Source organism: Onychostoma macrolepis, chromosome 01, assembly GCF_012432095.1.
Source record: "Onychostoma macrolepis isolate SWU-2019 chromosome 01, ASM1243209v1, whole genome shotgun sequence".
In the NCBI taxonomy this organism is placed as follows: domain Eukaryota; kingdom Metazoa; phylum Chordata; class Actinopteri; order Cypriniformes; family Cyprinidae; genus Onychostoma; species Onychostoma macrolepis.
Genome location: NC_081155.1, coordinates 180,841 through 199,859, shown reverse-complemented (window position 1 = coordinate 199,859; position 19,019 = coordinate 180,841). Strand labels below are relative to the sequence as shown.

At 35.0% G+C, this 19,019-nt stretch overlaps 1 long non-coding RNA gene across 1 annotated transcript; it reads left to right on the top strand.

The window, feature by feature from the left end:
- The first annotated feature begins 9,011 nt into the window (after window positions 1–9,011).
- On the top strand, window positions 9,012–10,223 carry LOC131524818 (uncharacterized). The gene is made up of 3 exons (XR_009267087.1): window positions 9,012–9,139; window positions 9,233–9,343; window positions 9,431–10,223. It is a non-coding gene; the product is annotated as an uncharacterized LOC131524818 (long non-coding RNA).
- The last annotated feature ends 8,796 nt before the right edge of the window (window positions 10,224–19,019 follow it).

Genomic DNA, 19,019 nt, shown 5'->3' with positions numbered 1-19,019 from the left:
AACATCTTTGCAAATTTATTAAAGATAAAAAACTGAAATGATTCCATTGCATATGTATTCATACCCTTATCTGGGACAGTTGAAATTTAGCTTAGGAGCATTCATATTGCTTGTAAATGTTACCACACTTTGAGTGAAGTTAACCTGTGGCAAATTCAGTTGAATGGGAATGATTTGGAAAGGCATACATGTCTTAATAAAAGGTCTAACAGCTGAGAATGCATATTAGAGCAAAGACCAAGCCCTGAAGTAAAAAAAAACTAAAACTAAAAATGCCTGTATAGCTCAGAGACAGGATTGCATCAAACCACACATCTGGGGAAGAGTTCAGAAAAAAAATTCTGCTGCATTGAAGTTTCACAGAAGTGTGTAGCCTCCATTATCCATAATGGAAGACATTTGGAACAACCAGGACTCTTCCTAGAACTGGCCTCCTGGCCAAACTGAGCAACTGATGGAGAAGGGCTTTGGTTAGAGTGGTGATCAACAACCTGACTGCAACACCCCACCGATCTGGGCTTTATGGCAGTGTGGCCAGACTCAATCCTCTCCTCAGTGAAGACACATGAAAACACACTTGGAATTTGCAAAAAAAGCACCTAAAGGACCCTCAGACTGTGAGAAACAAGATTCTCTGGTCTGATTAACCTGAATTCAAGCATCATGTTTGAAGGAAACCAGCTCTGATCATCACCTGCAGAGTACCATGCCAAAAGTAAAGTGTGCTGGTAGCAGCCTCATGCTGTGGGGCTGTTCTTCAGCGGCAGGGACTGAGGGACTCGCCAGAGAAGAAGAAAAGCTCAATGCAGCAAAATATTGAGATAACCTTAATGAAAACCCAGTCCAGAGCATTCACAACCTCAGACTGGGCAGAAGGTTCACCTTCCAACAGGACAATGACCCTAAGCACAGCAAGAGTGGCTTATAGACAGCTCTGTGAATGTCCATTGAGTGGCCCAACCACAGCCTGGGCTTGAACCCAATCAAATATTTCTGGAGAAACCTGAAAATGTGCATCTGCCCCAATCCAGCCTGACAGAGCTTAAGAGGTGAACAGGTGAGAGAATGGCAGATAATTGCCAGATGATGATGATCAAAGCTTGTCGCATCAAACAAAAAAGACTTGAGGCTCTAAAGGTGCTTAGTACTGAGTTAAGGGTATGAATACTTATGCAATGTACTTATTTCAGTGTTTTATTTTTTATAAATTTACAAAGTTGTGACAGTTCTGTTTTTGCTTTGCCATTATGGTGTATGGAGTGTAGATTGATGTGGAATTTTTTTTTTTTAAAACATAAGGTTGCAACATAAAATGTGACAAAACAAAAAAAAAAAAATGAAGGGGTTTGAATACTTTCGTAAGGCACTGTATGACATAACAGAAGGGTGAATCTAAATGTGTTTGAAATTTTAGTAATTGATTAAACTGATCTACAACAGCTGCAGAAGTGACAGATGTGGAAACCCAGTATGGCACTAAAGGTTCTGAGGATCCTCAAATGCAAACTGTTCATTTATTCATTCATTTATTCATTTATAATCATTTATTCATATAATCATTAGTCATTACACATTCATATAATTTATCATTTGATTATTTTTATCATTTATCATTTAAATCATTAAGTCTTTTAACATTTATTCATTTATTTACTTATTAATTTTATTATGCTTCTATAGTTCATATTTATTTTTGTTTTTCTTGCTTATGCAATTCCATTATTGTTCAATTTTAGGATTGTGGGGTTTAATGAACTGTTTTGTCTGTATGAATAAGAGATAGCAGGGAATGTTTATGGAAACTCAAGGTTAATGGGATGTTGTTGTGAATCAGTTTGGTATAATACTACTTGTTGAATTTGTGCTCATCAGACAAAGTCTGAGCATTGAGACAAACGCAACTAAGATTGTTCAATAAACTCTGCTACTTTTTACCATCATCACTTCGTCTCCTGCTTCCGCTCTTCTCTGGCATTCCTCGGTCAAATTCTTGACTGACAGAAGACTGTTAACAGTCGTTTTGGGTATTTTTGGGTACCAGACAAGACTTGCTGTAAACAGGGTTTGGGTATCGACAGCTCTGCCGACTAGTTGTTCTGTTACCGGACAAACTGTTATTTTCTGATGGGATCTGGCATCTAGGGCTAGATCTTAATTGTCAAGGTGTGGGTACTCAATCTAGCAACACAGATATTTTGGAAAGAGAGACAGACTCTGACTCAAAACCTATATACCAGGAGCCGGACATTGACTCAGAGTGTCTCAAGCATACACCTGAGGCCATGAAAGTACAGGAGGGAGAGCCTGGACTAAATGTTTGGAGATGATGTTTAGAGGTGAAATAAATAAATAACCCTATGTCGAAAAAAATGTGAGATAAGATTAGGCCACAAGAAGGGTCCTCAAAATCAAGACAACCTTGGACAGACCATGTGTCTGACCGCTTTAAAAAAAAAAGAAAATCTATGTTGTACTCTCTCATTTAAATATCAACATGTCAAAAAATCTTCCACATTTACAAATGAAAGCAGTGTGCACATTCCCCTTTTGCCCAGCCAAATACTATTGGGTCATTCCGTGTCAAATCAACCAAATTTCAAAATGGCAATTTTCAGCTGAGATTCAGAGCCAAATTACAGGGGTAAAAATGGCTTCAGAAAAATGGCAGCATCATAATGTAATTTTTACACAGAGATTGGTAGGTCTGTTAGTAAAATATGTTGACTTTAGCAATTTTTGTTGAATTATGTGAATTAAGTTTTTTTCTCCAAAGTCTGCAAGCCTGTAACTCAAAGTAGAAAGATGTCTTAATGCCCTTTTAGATATTGGGTCTTAACAAATGTTCCTTTTGGCATCTTCATTTTTAAGGCCTTATATGGTTCGGTTCCAGAGATATTGGAATTTAAATATGGCTCCAAGAGTAAATTGTTAAAATGTACATATTTCCAGTGGTAAAAAAAACAACAAATGTGGGTCAATTTGCAAAAATACGATGATACTTTTCTTTTAAAGAGGAATGTCTGAAGAACAAATAATGTTGAAACTAGAGTTGTATCTTGTTTACTTCTGTCAAAGCAACTGCATTGAACATACCTGTCCGAGTGCCATGGATATTCTTTTTCTAAAGTTTGCATGCCTATAACTCAAGAAGTATTGAAGATATCACAATATGATTTTAGATTCTAGTTCTTAATAAACTTTTCTTTTGGAATCTTCATATTCAAGGCCCTACATTGTTCAGTCCCAGAGATATGGGGACCTCAATGAGGCTCCATTTTCAGATTGTTGAATATTCCCTATTTTAGTGGATGAAAAGCAGATGTTGGTCACTTTGTATACAGCTGATACTTATTGTATTTAAAGCAGAATCTCTGAAGAATAAGTAATGTTACTAGGCATACTAGGAATGCATCTTGTTTTCCTCTATCAAAACAATATGCACAGAACATACCTGTTGGAGTGTTAAAAATGCACTGAAATTGGAGTTGAGGGACATTATCTTTCTCTCAGTAGTCTATTCATAAGATTTGAATCAGTTTCAGGGATATTTGGAAGAAGGGATTTTATTCATTTTAACAGCTTCTGAAGCTAACAAAGAGTTCAACATGTTTGAATCAAATCCCACACCTCATAGGGAAAAGTGGTTGCTTTTACCACACATTGCATTCACATCAATAAACCAAGATTTGCCTAACCTGGATTAATTATTAGAATTTATTTTTCTTTTTTATTGTTATATAATTTGAGCATAGTTATAGTGTTAAAGGGGATCCTGTGTAATCTTATTGTACATTTCACACTGTTCATTCTTTATCTAGAGTCAACAATTAATCCTGATCATGTCACACTGCACATTCCTAAACACTAGGTTACTGTTATTATTTGCATTGTCAGCAATGATGACTAGATAAACACAAAACCACATTTGGTGTGAAAATGGGTAGGACACAACAATTTGGACATGGGGCTGCACCAATATTTATGACACTCAAACAGGTATGTCCTATACAATTATTTTGATAGAGGGAAACAAGACGCATTCCTAGTTTCAACATTACTTATTCTTCAGACATTCTGCTTTAAAATACATTAAGTATCAGCTGTATACAAAGTGACCATGACCAACATTTGGTTTTCAAGTGCTGAAATGTAATATTCAACCATCTGAAAATAGAGCCTGATTGAGGTCCCTATATCTCTGGGATTGAATAATGTAGTGCCTTGAAAATGAAGATTCCAAAAGAAAATCATATTTTTGCAAATTGACTCACATTTGGTTTTTGACCACTGAAAATATGTACATTTTAACAATTTACATCTGAAGCCATATTAAAATTCCAATATCTCTGGAACCTAACTATAGGGCCTTAAAATGGAGATGTCAAACGGAATGTTTGTTAAGACCCAATATGTAAAAGGGCATCAAGATATCTTTATACTTCTTGAGTTACAGGCATGCAAACTTTGGAGAAAAAAACTTGAAAAGTGCTGTTTCCCCAGTTTTGAATGGTCACCATTGGCACATAATGCAAAAAAGATTGCTAAAGTGAACAGATTTTACTAACATGCCTACCAGTCTCTGTGTAAAAATTACATTATGATGCTGCCATTTTTCTGAAGCCATTTTTACCCCCTGTAATTTGGCTCTGAATCTCAGGTGAAAATGGCCATTTTGATCCCCTCTACAAAATAGTGGATTACTTAGTAAATATTCATCCATGACATTTAATATTTTGGCTTTCATCACTATACATGTCTGTCTTTCTTCAGAAAAAAATATTAGCAAAATCAAAAATTTGAACTGGGGACCTCTGGTTGATTTGACACATAATGACCCTGTTTTACAATCCAAAATAATCCTGCTGCACTGGGCCAAGATGTAAACATGTTAGTCCAACAAAATGGAGATATACAACACAAACTTTCAGAGAAAAAGGCTAGGCCAGTAACCAACCTAAAAAGAGGAAAAATAACAAAGACCCTAACGCATGAACCCAGTCAACATTTTTACAGCACACTCAACACCAAACGAGCAACTCTTGGCTGGGAACATGACACAATGTCTCAATAAAAAAGAGTTAAAAGTAATAGGCTCAGAAATGAGGAAAAGGGATTCCATTCACTCTGACATCATGATATAAATATAGTTAATGCAGACAGTAATCAAGGAATGTGCCACAAAATACCAGGCTACATACAACTTTTCAGTATGAATCTGTTCATTGATCATTTGTACACAGAGTATGTCATCAGCATTCTCTTGCATCATTTGCAAAGTAGGTCTCCTGTGTCTTTCTATCTTGATGCCACGGGAGGAGTTGTGTCAAAATACCAGAACAGCTGAAGCATTAATGAAATTATGACACTTATTTCCATACAGTTGAACTGATTTATTTGAACTTAAATTTAGTTAATTGTACTGATGAGTAAAAATCATGCTAATTTAATGAGATCACATCAGTTTCATTTCACATATTCTGTGAATGTTCTCAACACAATTCACTCATATAGATCCACCCAGTGCTGTTGATGTTCAGACTGGTGCCTTTGCAGAGTTATGAGTTTTCTGCATTTTTATGAAAATGGAGAAACCTGTTGGAACTTAATATTTATTTATTTTAAACATTTAACCATTGTGGTGAAGAGTGGAGTTTGTGTTTAGATTACTACTAGCTTATTAGCTACTATAAGCACATAAGTGTTATATAATCGGGAAGAATAGAAATGCTGACCATATAAGTCATGTGATTGGCTTTAAATTGATGTATTTTGTTTTACTCATAAGAACAAACATCCAACATAACACTTGCTCTCACATCAATCTTTTTCAGCCTGCAAATGCGCTAAAACAAACCAAAAAAGATTGTCAAATCATTGAGAACAACAGTTTTAGCTCATGTAGCCATAGCCTAACCACAAGGCCTACACTTCACAATAATGGTAACCTCAAAATCGGCATAAACAAAAACTCTTTAAATGTCAAAATAGCTGAACAACAAACTTTAAAAGTCTTTCCTTTACTAAAAACACATTAAGCAGTACTTAATTTACATATTTACACTCCTGATCTAGCCCTATGCAAAGCATGCTGGGAACTAGAAATCCACTTCCCAGTTTCAGGATTTACAGAAGTTTCTGTTATGTTGGTTTTGTAGTGTTACCGTTGTCGTGAAGAGTAGAACCTGTGGACAGGATGGACAGCAAAACTTTAAGATTGTGTGTGCTTCATGTTGTTTGATTATTTACATGTAAATGTATAGTGACAACATTTTTGATTATCATGTTAGTATATGCTGTTGATAATTAACAACAAAAGATCATTGTGAACACAATGTTTATATAAACAAACCACATATTTATGTTCAATCATTTAGCAAACACTTTTATCCAAAGCAACTTACAAGTGATGACAATAGAAGTAATCAAAACCAACAAAAGAACAATAAAATGCAAGTGCTATGACAAGTCGTGGTTAGCCTAACGCAGTACACGTCAAGTCAAATCACCTTTATTTATATAGTGCTTTTAACAATACAGATTGTGTCAAAGCACTTAACAGTATCAAATTGGAGGACAGAGTGTCAGTAATGTATAATGATAAGATTAAATACTCAATTTACAGCGATTATCGTCCATTTGATTGCATAGACACTATTTAAACTAAACTGAGCTAGACAATGACATCTCTGAATTCAGTAATGAAATGCCTTTAACTGAAAATTAATACACATAACAAGGTGTGTGTTTTTTATATACATATATATATATATATATAGAGAGAGAGAGAGAGAGAGAGATAGATTTGGAATAGAGTGTGTTAGAGTTAGAGGGTCAAATATAGATGGACGAGATGTGTTTTTAGTCGATTCTTGAAGATGGCTAAGGACTCAGCTGCTCAAATTGAGTTGGGCAGGTCATTCCACCAGGAGGGAACAGTTAATGTAAAAGTCCGTGAAAGTGATTTAGTGCCTCTTTGGGATGGCACAATAATGTGTCGTTCACTTGCAGAACGCAAGCTTCTAGAGTGCGTAAGTCTGAAGTAGTGAATTTAGGTAAAGGGTGCCGAGCCAGTGGTGGTTTTGTAGGCAAACATCAATGTCTTGAATTGTATGTGAGCAGCTATTGGTAGCCAGTGCAAATTGATGAACAGAGACGTGACATGCGTTCTTTTCGGCTCATTAAAAATTAATCTTGGTGCCATGTTCTGGATTAATTGTACAGGTTTAATAGAACTGTCTGGAAGACCTGCCAAGAGAGCATTGCAATAGTCCAGCCTGGACAGAACAAGAGCCTGAACAAGGAGTTGTGTTGCATGTTCCAAAAGAAAGAGCCTGATCTTCCTAATGTTGAATAAAGCAAATCTGCAGGACTGGGTAGTTTTAGCAATGTGGTCTGAGAAAGTGAGCTGATCATCAATCACAACTCCAAGTTTTCTGGCTGTTTTTGAAGGAGTGATGGTTGATGTGTCTAACTGGATGGTGAAATTGTGATGAAGTGGTTGGTTTGATGGAACCACAAGCTGTTCTGTCTTGGCAAGGTTGAGTTGAAGGTGATGGTCCTTCATCCAGCAAGAAATGTCTGTTAGACAAGCTGAGATGCAAGCAGCTATCATCAGATCATCAGGATGGAATGAGAGGTAGAGTTGAGTGTCATCAGCATAGCAGTGATATGAAAAGCCATGTTTCTGAATGACAAAATGTAGACAGTGATTCCATGTAGACAGAGAATATAAGTGGTCCAAGAACTGAGCCCTGAGGCACCCCAGCAGCTAGATGTTACGACTTGGACAAGTGGAGCAGTGTCCTGAGAATTAATGAGAAATTATTGAATTAAATGAAAGATTATTAAATATATAATTATCATTGTAATGCATGGGGTGGGACTGAGAACCATGAACGTGAGGCTTGGTGGCTCCCACGGCTCTCAGCCCCTCCCCTCTTGTCCCAAAAATTTTAAGTGAAAGTGACGTGACGTGACGTGGCCAAGTATGGTTACCCATACTCGGAATTTGTGTTCTGCAATTAACCCATCCAAATTGCACACACACAGCAGTGAACGAATGAACACACAGTGCAAATGACAACTGAGCCACCTATGAACCTTGATCAGTCTCAAGAAACTTGGATGAAGAAGAACAAACATTTCCCATCCACCAATTCCAAATGATTTTCTGTTCCACAAAAAAAAAAAAAAAACATGTTCCCCCCAAAAAAGGATCCACAAGTATGTGACACAGAGCAAGAAATGTTCAAGTTTTGATGCATGTCAGCTTCCTGCAAAGGTACTCAATGTAGAGGAAGAGGTAATGAAATCATTATACAAAAATGAAAACTATTTATTTATTGCATATATTAAGGTACACTATTACTGTATGAACTGCATGTAATTATAGGTCGACATGCTATGGAAGAAGCCACCTACAGAGTTGATAAGTCTCTAGCCAGAATCTGAGTACCTGTTACATCCCAAGGAATTCCAAACACTGAGGCCACATGAGAGCAGTGAGAGCAGCTCCTTATGATTCTTAATTTTTACATGTACAGTACATAGACATGATTATGCATATTTCTGATAAACAGGTCAACTTTGAGCAATATGATGGGCTCATCACTTTCGTAAATATCAACAACATACACTAGAGGTTTGTGGTAAGTAAAAAGACTGCAAATACAAATGTTAAGCTAGTACATGTAAACATGGACATGCCCATATAGAAATGTTTGATCTTTTCAGCGACATTTGATTGACTTAGTAGTTATAATTTATTTGTTTCCTTTTCTCCATTTTAGTGACTACATGCTTACACTGACACCATTTTTAATACTTGACCCTCAAAGTGGTACAAATTAAATGAAAGAAGCCAAAAAAGCCTGCAAAAAACTTTGGTAGGACAGTTTGTTTTAAAAAGTAATTTGGCTTGTTTAGCTCCACAACATTAATGATGGTAAATTGCCATAGTTGGTGTTGCTTAAAACCACAATAAACACACACACTGCATTTTTCCAAAAACAGAGAATTTTTCCAAATGAGAAAAAACAAGTATGAAAGAGAGGACTTGGTGAGTACCAAGTGGAAACCTGGCACAATCCAACATTCATTTCAGGAGGATGGTTCCAGCTGTGGTGTCTTTGTGATGCTGGTAAATGGAGGGGGAAAGTGGTTTACATAAACACTGTCTTCACCTTTTCCCATATGACACTGTGTCTATTAATTTTCATTGCTGTCCTTCTAGATGGCGAAACCGGTGGTGGAAGAGTTCCCAAAAATTCCTGACAGCATTAATAGAAGGAGATGATCTGCCACTACAGGAAAAATGTGGCCAATGAAATTTTGCTGGCATCAGGTATAAAGTACTTTGAAAGAACAGTATATTTCCATGTCAGACACAGAGAGATGAATTATAATCCTATCTACATTCAAATGATTGCAGTGTGAAGAGAGGAGTACTGCTCTGTGTGTGGAGAAAAAGAAAGAGCCCAAACAGAGGAGCAATGCATCTATTCACTACGCCATTTCTGCCTGTTGACTGTTTTCACAACTACATTTAATAATTCCAACACTTTCTTAATACATCTAACAACATGTCCTATTTCCCTTCCAGATTCAATGTGAATTATGCCAGAGGTAGTTTCATGTTCAGTGCCTCAACATTAATCTGCTACCAGAAGAACAAGCATGGATTTGTGATGTGTGTTTGTAAGCTATTTAGTTAGAGGAGCTGATACTGAAAGTGTTCAAATTGTAAGAAAATTGTTTTGCACTGATAAGGGACAACGCAAACTACGGAAACATATTTTATTACATAAACAGTTTATACATAGAAAATACTTAAATTTTCGATTCATCAAAATATCCACCATTAGCAGCTATTACAGCTCATTCATAAAACAGGTTAATTGTATTCAAAACTTAATTGGCAATCAATTGTTGAAGCTATTAAGGTGTGCTGACCCAAAAATCTTTTAAAAACCTGGGCCAAGTTTAAACCAGTAACCAGGCATCACAGCTGGCAAAGGGGCATGTCTGACTTTGACATGTATATATTGCCATTATTATGTAATCAAAATGAAAATTATTATTGCTGGTCTTCAATGATAATGTCAAGTTACTTTAATGTACAGTATTTGCACCAAAAAAAATGATAAGGTTTTATGCTGATGTCATCCAAAACCACACTTTGCCAGGGGTGTTTCCAAACTTTTGGAGGACAGTGTATGTGTGTATTTTTATTCTCATCCTATTTTTTATTGTCTGTGTGTTGTCTCTGCTGGAAGCCTGTGACACTAAAACAAATTCATTGTATGCGCAAGCATACTTGGCAATAAAGCTCTTTCTGATTCTGAGAAATGTGTATTGCCCATTTGATATGTTATGGAAATACAATTTTTTTTTTTAGTATTCTGTTTATGTTTCATATTGTTGTGGTGCTTGTTGTCTTCTGCTGGCCCTTTATGTGAATGTAGTTGTTAAAAGCACACTTGCATTTGTGAGGGAGGAATAAATGTGACATTTGATATTTTGATAGTTCACTTTTTATTTATTATCTACAAAATGCTTACAAGGCCTAAAATGTTTATTTCCTAATTAGGATGCAAGAATGCTAAAAATATATATATTTTTCTCTGGCCAGGAAATCTTTACCAGACTGCAGCAACAGTGTACTTTGAAAAAGCTTTGGAGCTGTTTGTTCCACCATATAAGATTTGAGCTGTATATATAGCTGCATTTCACAGTCAACTAAATGCAATAAATATGCCAATCCCCATGGTGTAGTGTGTTCTTTGGAGTGTGCATAATAACATCAAAGTGGTTTGGTGTTAACTTGGGTAGCGAAAAGTTATTGAAACTTTAATGTGCAGGTAGGATTGTGGATGGACCTTCAGCACCACATATGTGGACAGCGCCATGTCATACAAACATAGCCAAGTTCATTTGAGGTTTAATGCTTAGCAGTAGTATATTCAGTAAGTTTAGAGAAAGACATTGCAGACCTTTTTTAATTTCTACCATCACTGTTTTCTATGGGGTTCTCCTTTGACACAACTTCCAGTTCAATAGCTTTCGAAAGGAGGCACACACCGTTACAAAACAAGTTTCTAAATATTTATCTGACCTTGTAGAACATAGCAGAAATCTTTAAAGTACAGTTATTTGCTCTAAATGTTACAACTGCAACATTTCTCTATTCTATGGGTTTCTTCATAGAGACAACTTCCAGTTCAATAACTTTTGAAAAGAGGCTCACACCATTACAAAACAAGTTTCTAAATATTTAGCTGACCCTTTTCAACATATCAGAAGTTTTTAAAGTACAAGTATTTGCTCTAAATGATACAATTGCAACATTTCTGTATTATACTTTGCTGATAATGGTTTCAGAGTTCTTTTAAAGCAAATAATTCCTCTATAAATAAATCCATTAATTAAAAAAAGTTACTATTTTCAGGCATTACAGTAATAAATAAATTTAGATAATGTAATATTTTTGGATGGAAGGTATGTGAATGAAGAAATCCATAGAATACAGTGATGTTAAAAATGTTACATCTACAGTAAATATTACTACATTAAAGACTTGTAGTATGTTCTTTAGGGTCAAATGAATATTTTGCAACTTGTTTTGTAACGGTGTCAGCCTCTTTTCAAAAGTTATTCAACTGGCAGTCGTCTCTAAGAAGAAACCCATAGAATATAGAGAGATGTGGGAAATGTATCATTTAGAGCAAATACTTGTAGTTTAAAGACTTCTGATATGTTGAAAAGGGTCAGCTAAATATTTAGAAATGTGTTTTGGAAAGGTGTGAGCCTCTTTTCAAAAGTTATTGAACTGAAAGTTGTGTCTCTATGAAGAAACCCATAGAATAGAGAGATATTGAAAAATTATCATTTAGAGCAAGTACTTGTAGTTTAAAGACGTCTGATATGTTGTACAAGGTCTGATACATATTTAGCAATTAGTTTTGTAAGGGTGTGAGCCTCATTTTAAAAGTTATTGAACTGAAAGGTGTCTCTATGAAGAAACCCATCTAACAGAGAGATGTGGGAAAAGTATCATTTAAAGCGATTTCTTGTAGTTTAAAGACTTCTGATATGTTGTACAATTTCAGCTAAATATTTAACAACTAGTTTTGTAAGGGTGTGAACCTCTTTTCAAAAGTTATTGAACTGAAAGGTGTCTCAATGAAGAACACCATAGAATAGAGAGATGTTGAAAATGTATCATTTAGAGCAAATACTTGTAGTTTAAAGACTTCTGATATGTTGTACAATTTCAGCTAAATATTTAGAAATGTGTTTTGTAAAGGTGTGAGCCTCTTTTCAAAAGTTATTGAACTGGAAGGTGTCTCTATGAAGAAACCCATCTTACAGAGAGATGTGGGAAATGTATCATTTAGAGCGATTTCTTGTCCTTTAAGGAGTTCTGCTATGTTGTACAAGGTCTGATAAATATTTAACAACTTGTTTTGGAACAGTGTGAGCCTCTTTTCAAAAGTTATTGAACTGGAAGGTGTGTCAATGAAGAAAAACTTTGAATACAATGTTGGTAGAAATTACACATGTAAAGAAAACAATTATAGAATATGTGAGTGAGGCACAATTTATTTATAAAACATCTTAAAGAAAGTTTAGCCATTACTTTATGAAGTGTTGACCCAAAATACCATGCTTTCTGAGTTCTTGTCAAGAATCTGATGGATTCAGTACCATGGACAGTGATATTTCTGCAGGACTGTAAACATCAATCAATGCACATGAATTGTGATATTGTCAGAGTGTAATGTTAAATAAAGATTTCATACAACAGGAAAACATAAAAGTTATTTTAGCAATTATTTTCATCTCAACTCAACAATTGGAGAATACTGTTACAATGTTAAGTGTTTAGCACACTTAAAACCAGAAAAACCAGAGGTGAATAACACAGCAAGACATGGGCTGCAGTATGTTCTGTAGGGTCCAGACAAGATGTTCCAACTTGCTTTGGAGCAGTCGACCCATGCTTTCAAAACCTATAGAAATAAATCATATATGCCATCGTTAACACCTCTTGCTCATTTTGAGGCAAAGAAATAAATAAAAAGCATTATAAATTGAAATTAGACATTAACTATGTTCAGGAGATTACACATGATTTACCAGTTGTATGTATTGCTACAAAGTTACACTTCATGTACAAGTTCATTATTTGTCATTTCCTAAACGTCTCTTCAAACAGCATAATTATATTGCAGTTTTTATTTTTTTAATTTATTTTTTATTGTTGCTAAAGGAGCATTAGAAGGCATAATGGGAGTGATATTTCTGATACAAGTAATTGTCTCTTTGCACACAATTAAAAATATATAACTTTTAGACGGTCCCTATCTTGCTTTCCGCTCTACATTGGACATTCGGCGGACATTCGCAAGTAAATATGCCATTAAAACAATACTTGGCCATTTTGTTCGATTGTGAAAAAAAGGTAGTAGGTTGACAATGATGTCGCTGAATCGAATTTGCAAAAGAAACATGTTTTGCACATATAATTAGAAAGTTATTGAACGCGGAAATGTTGTGAATGTTGTGAATGTGCGAATATGAAACCAACTTTACCCAAGTCTTCCTACCTGGTCTTTATGCTAAGTTAGGAAAACCAGCTTCATGTTTAAATAGGCAAACTTGTGCCACATATACCAGACTGACACACACACACACACACACACACACACACACACACACACACACACACACACACACACACACACACACATATACCAGGACAGCCAGGCACAAGAACAGTTTCTTCCCCAGATTTTCAAATAGTTGTTGTCAAATAGTTAAATGTAAAATAATCTAAAAAAAATTACCCTTATGACTGGTTTTGTGGTCCAGGGTCACATATTAAGTCCTGTTTTCCTTGAAATTGAACAAAATGAAGTTTTTTCCCTTTAAATTAATGAGATTTTTCTGAGCCCATTGGCAGATATTTGTTCGTTTTGATCGTGAAATCACTTTATTTTGATCAGTTTCTCAGAAAACAAGACTTTGTATAAAGTGCACTGCAAAACAAGACAGAAATACTGAGGAAGAGCATCGGTTTATTGAAGTGTGATCAGAAGGTTCAGTAAATGTTATTTAGTTACACACTTTGTTAAAAGAATGAAAAAGTAATGGAGATCTGTTGAAAGTTGTATTTTCAAACTTTGAAGTGTTATTAATTTGCATTTAGAGACCATATTGACATGCTGCATTCAGTTTATCCCTTAAATCTTACATTTTCTTTACCTTCATAAAATCTGCATAAACCCTGTACCTGCTAATATGCATCACTCAAATATGATTAAATACATATTTATTTTTTCTTTCAATAGTGCAAGCTATAATCACTCCAATCCAAGTCATTGTGAATGAATGATCGACAGGGTCATGTATGAATGTGCCAGAATGAAGGAGTTTGTCTTCACATCAAAAACAAAACATAATAATAATAAATAAATAAAATACATTTAAAAATACAATAAAGTAAAATAAACAAATTCATTACTTAAAAAAACATTAACTTATACTAAACACTAAAACTATATAGATATATAAAAAATAATAATAAAATGACTAAAACGCACAACAAATTGTAACTAAACATTTAACAAAATTAAGCTCAAAATTAAGTTCGTTAAAGTGCTATAATAACAACTTAAGCTTAATGAAAAAAAATAAAAAATAAAAAATATATATATATATATATATATATAAAAACGCACAACAAAATTACTAAAACTTTAACTGGAATTTTAAAATAAATATTGAAATAAAATATTATTAACTGTTAAGGTCTTTGCACACAGAGTCTGAAATTTCGTCACGCATGGAAACCAGAGGCGGACGAGTACACAACTCCATTACTTGAGTGAAAGTACAGATACTGCTGGTCAAATATTACTCCATTACAAGTGAAAGTTGTAAAGACAGAATTTTACTTTAGTAAAAGCACAGAGGTACTTGCTTTTAAAAGTGCTTAAGTACCAAAAATAAATCTACAGAACAGTTAAATGCCTTTTATTCTCATCTTATTTTTATTGTCTGTGTGCCGTTGTTGTCTCTGTGAACTGGAAGCTTTTGACACTAAAAGAAATTCCTTGTATGTGCAAGCATACTTGGCAATAAAAGCTCTTTCTGATTCTGATGTATATTTTTATAAATATATATTTATTTATTTTTTCTTTCAATAGTGCAAGCTATAATCACTCCAATCCAAGTCATTGTGAATGAATGATCGACAGGGTCATGTATGAATGTGCCAGAATGAAGGAGTTTGTCTTCACATCAAAAACAAAACATAATAATAATAAATAAATAAAATACATTTAAAAATACAATAAAGTAAAATAAACAAATTCATTACTTAAAAAACATTAACTTATACTAAACACTAAAACTATATAGATATATAAAAAATAATAATAAAATGACTAAAACGCACAACAAATTGTAACTAAACATTTAACAAAATTAAGCTCAAAATTAAGTTCGTTAAAGTGCTATAATAACAACTTAAGCTTAATGAAAAAAAAAAAAAAAAAATAAAAAATATATATATATATATATATATAAAAACGCACAACAAAATTACTAAAACTTTAACTGGAATTTTAAAATAAATATTGAAATAAAATATTATTAACTGTTAAGGTCTTTGCACACAGAGTCTGAAATTTCGTCACGCATGGAAACCAGAGGCGGACGAGTACACAACTCCATTACTTGAGTGAAAGTACAGATACTGCTGGTCAAATATTACTCCATTACAAGTGAAAGTTGTAAAGACAGAATTTTACTTTAGTAAAAGCACAGAGGTACTTGCTTTTAAAAGTGCTTAAGTACCAAAAATAAATCTACAGAACAGTTAAATGCCTTTTATTCTCATCTTATTTTTATTGTCTGTGTGCCGTTGTTGTCTCTGTGAACTGGAAGCTTTTGACACTAAAAGAAATTCCTTGTATGTGCAAGCATACTTGGCAATAAAAGCTCTTTCTGATTCTGATGTATATTTTTATAAATATATATTTATTTATTTTTCTGCAAATACTGCAGTGTGCTGGATGGAGAAACTGAGAAGTTTATAAACAGAAGGCATGGAAGAAGAGAGCAGGTCCTAAAACAAATAAATTCTTCTTAATGGTAAATGGTAAATTTGGAGCATATACATTGAGTTCACTGAGATCTGACTAACTGTGTCTATATGTATCCTCTCTTTATCTCTCTTTCCTTTTTCTGTCCTCTTTTAGGATAAACCTGAGGTCCTGGGAGTTCTTAGAGGTTCTAAAGTGTTTTTATGCATTTGTTGATGTCAAATTTTCAATAATAAATTCAAATAAATTCTCATAGTTTTACATTTATATGGTGTCATTCTATGGTGTGTGTAATATTTGTGGAAACAACATTGTTAAAAAAAATACTGGCTTTAATAATACATTTTTTTAGAGAGTTTTTAGAGAACCAATTAATTACATGAACAGTTTTTTTTTTCCATGTAGGCTATATATATATATATAATATTGTTTTGGTAAATTTTGTTGTTGTTGTTATTAATTAAATTAATATTGGTTTAATTGGTTTAACACCGGCAGTGTCGGCTCAGTTTCGGCAACCGGACTCGGGCCAGCATACTCGGGCTGATTCTAGCGCGTCATTCACTCCCGTAATTCACAAGAGTCCGGCAACCGCATCCGCATCCCATGCTGGTCACCAGCAGAATACCAGCACCAAAACACAACATATGCTGGTCTTGCTGGTATGACCAGCTTGCTGGTCTATGCTGGTTTTTCCAGCAGGGAGAGAATATTTTTTTAGTTCCTTCATCCGAGCCTATGGCTAGCATTAGCTACATGATAATAACTGTAACAGCATACATAAACAAACCAACTAAAGTACCGTATCCAGACACAATATTTTAAAGTAACCATTCGGAGACGTCCTGCTGTAGCCGCTGAGTTGCAGCTTCTTCATCTGGTGCTTCTCCATCCGGATCAGATTCTGGGTCAAACTGAAAAGCTTGAAGGACTGTGTGTCTATGAGCCATTGCGATACATCCACTGTCAACATTAGCGCATGGTAGCGCAAGCTGGTTAAGGCCACACACCTACCCTCCACCTTGCCCCGCCTCTCTCGTCCTTAAAGCTACAGACACAGAAATGGCACGTCCTAAGGAAAGCTTGTGGGACTCCCTGATAGCACACGTACATCTAGGAGACATCTATTTGACATCTGCATTTACATCTGCAAGACGTATTTTTTAGGGTGTTTGCTCATCTGCAATACGTCTATTGGACGTCTCCTTTTAGTTGTCAAATAGACGTCTATTAGATGTCTTTAAGATGTTTATGATTTAGAATGTATGTAAAACTGACATCTGAAAGACGTCTGTCAGACGTTTGTAGACAGCAGATGCTTTCCAGATCAAGAGATCTTTAACAGACATCTCGCAGACGTACGTGTGCTATCTGGGCTGGCTTGTAGTGGCTGAAATTCTGCACCAAGGCTGAATTTCGGGAAAAAGACCTCAGATACAGTATTAGGGACCACTTAGGCCTATATAAAAGCATCCAAAAAGCAGCATGTCATGGGACCTTTAATGTAGCCTAAATATAAATAACGAAATTACACTATAAATATCACTATCTCTCTCCTCTCACAAAAACCCACGAAGTGAAGATGCTTTAACTTCACTTTTATACTTTGTGGGAGTTAGGTTGACACAGATGTGCGATTGTGTGATTTCTTCCCGACCCTGTCAATCAAACGCAGATTTGGCAGGTAAGCCACGCCCCGATGCTTCGAATCGCCTTAGTCACGTGACATGGGTGTTTCGAATCACGCTTCTGAGCAGTGTTTCGAAACATCTGCGCTTCGGGATCTGAGAGGGGTCTGGCTGCAGACCGTGGGCGAGTCGAGCTCCACTCTCGAACAGGAAATACGTCACCTCCACTTGAATTAATCAAGATGGCGTCTTCTTCAAATTTGAACTCAAGTAATTTTATCTTATCATCGCTACAATGGCGAACTGACGCTGTCCTTAACATGCAGTGCAAGCAGAACGCACAGGGCTTGGGTGAAATTATGCACAAAAGGATGAAGAAACACGATGGAATATTTTTATCCTATAAAGACTGTGGGGCTGGCTACCAGGGAAATGGACAACAGGGAGTGCTTCTGGGGTTTTACTCCTCAGATGACCACCCTGGCTACTGTAGCTGGGATTGCTTTATGGACGATGGAGGTCTTGGTACATACAAAGAGTGAAGTGTGTGTGTGTATGTGTATGTGAGCGCGCGCAATGTGTCTTTACTGTAACAATCACGGTTACTTGCAGTTCATGTGTTTTCAATATAGTGTAAGATGTTTTCTGTTTTTTTTTTAATTTAATTTTTTTTTTTTTTTACTCAATTAAAACTTAAATTGTGCAAATTATTTATTATTTTACTGTGGATGATTTGTATATGTTGTTATTTAGCTTAAAATACAAATAATGTTTCATTTAATGTTCACCGCTAAATATCACAAACAGTGTTTGCTTTCTAAAATGTATGGAATGTTACACTGGTAGTTGAAATATGTATAGTTAAAAAACAAACATGAACAAAAGGCAGAGGCCCTCAAAATGTGTATTTTAAACCTACTGCTATGTTTTAATGTCTGTAGTGCAAATTGCTGGGGGAAAAAAATAAAAGACAGCACTGTCGTGTCATAAACCGTAAAATCTTAGTTTATTATTATTATTATTATTAATGCCAAGGTAAAAATACTGAAGATAAAAGTACAGAAAATATCAACACTGCTTACAAAGAGGTGACTATATGCAAAGCACCATTTATATATGATTATATAGCAATTAATAAATATTACAAAACGAAAGCTTTAACAAAATAAATGAAAAAGATGAAGTTTTAAAAGTTTGCCCGGACCAACATTTTTTTTATTTTATTTTATTGCTGAAATCAAGAACATACAAAATACCCACATAACACTTGAACAGACAATAA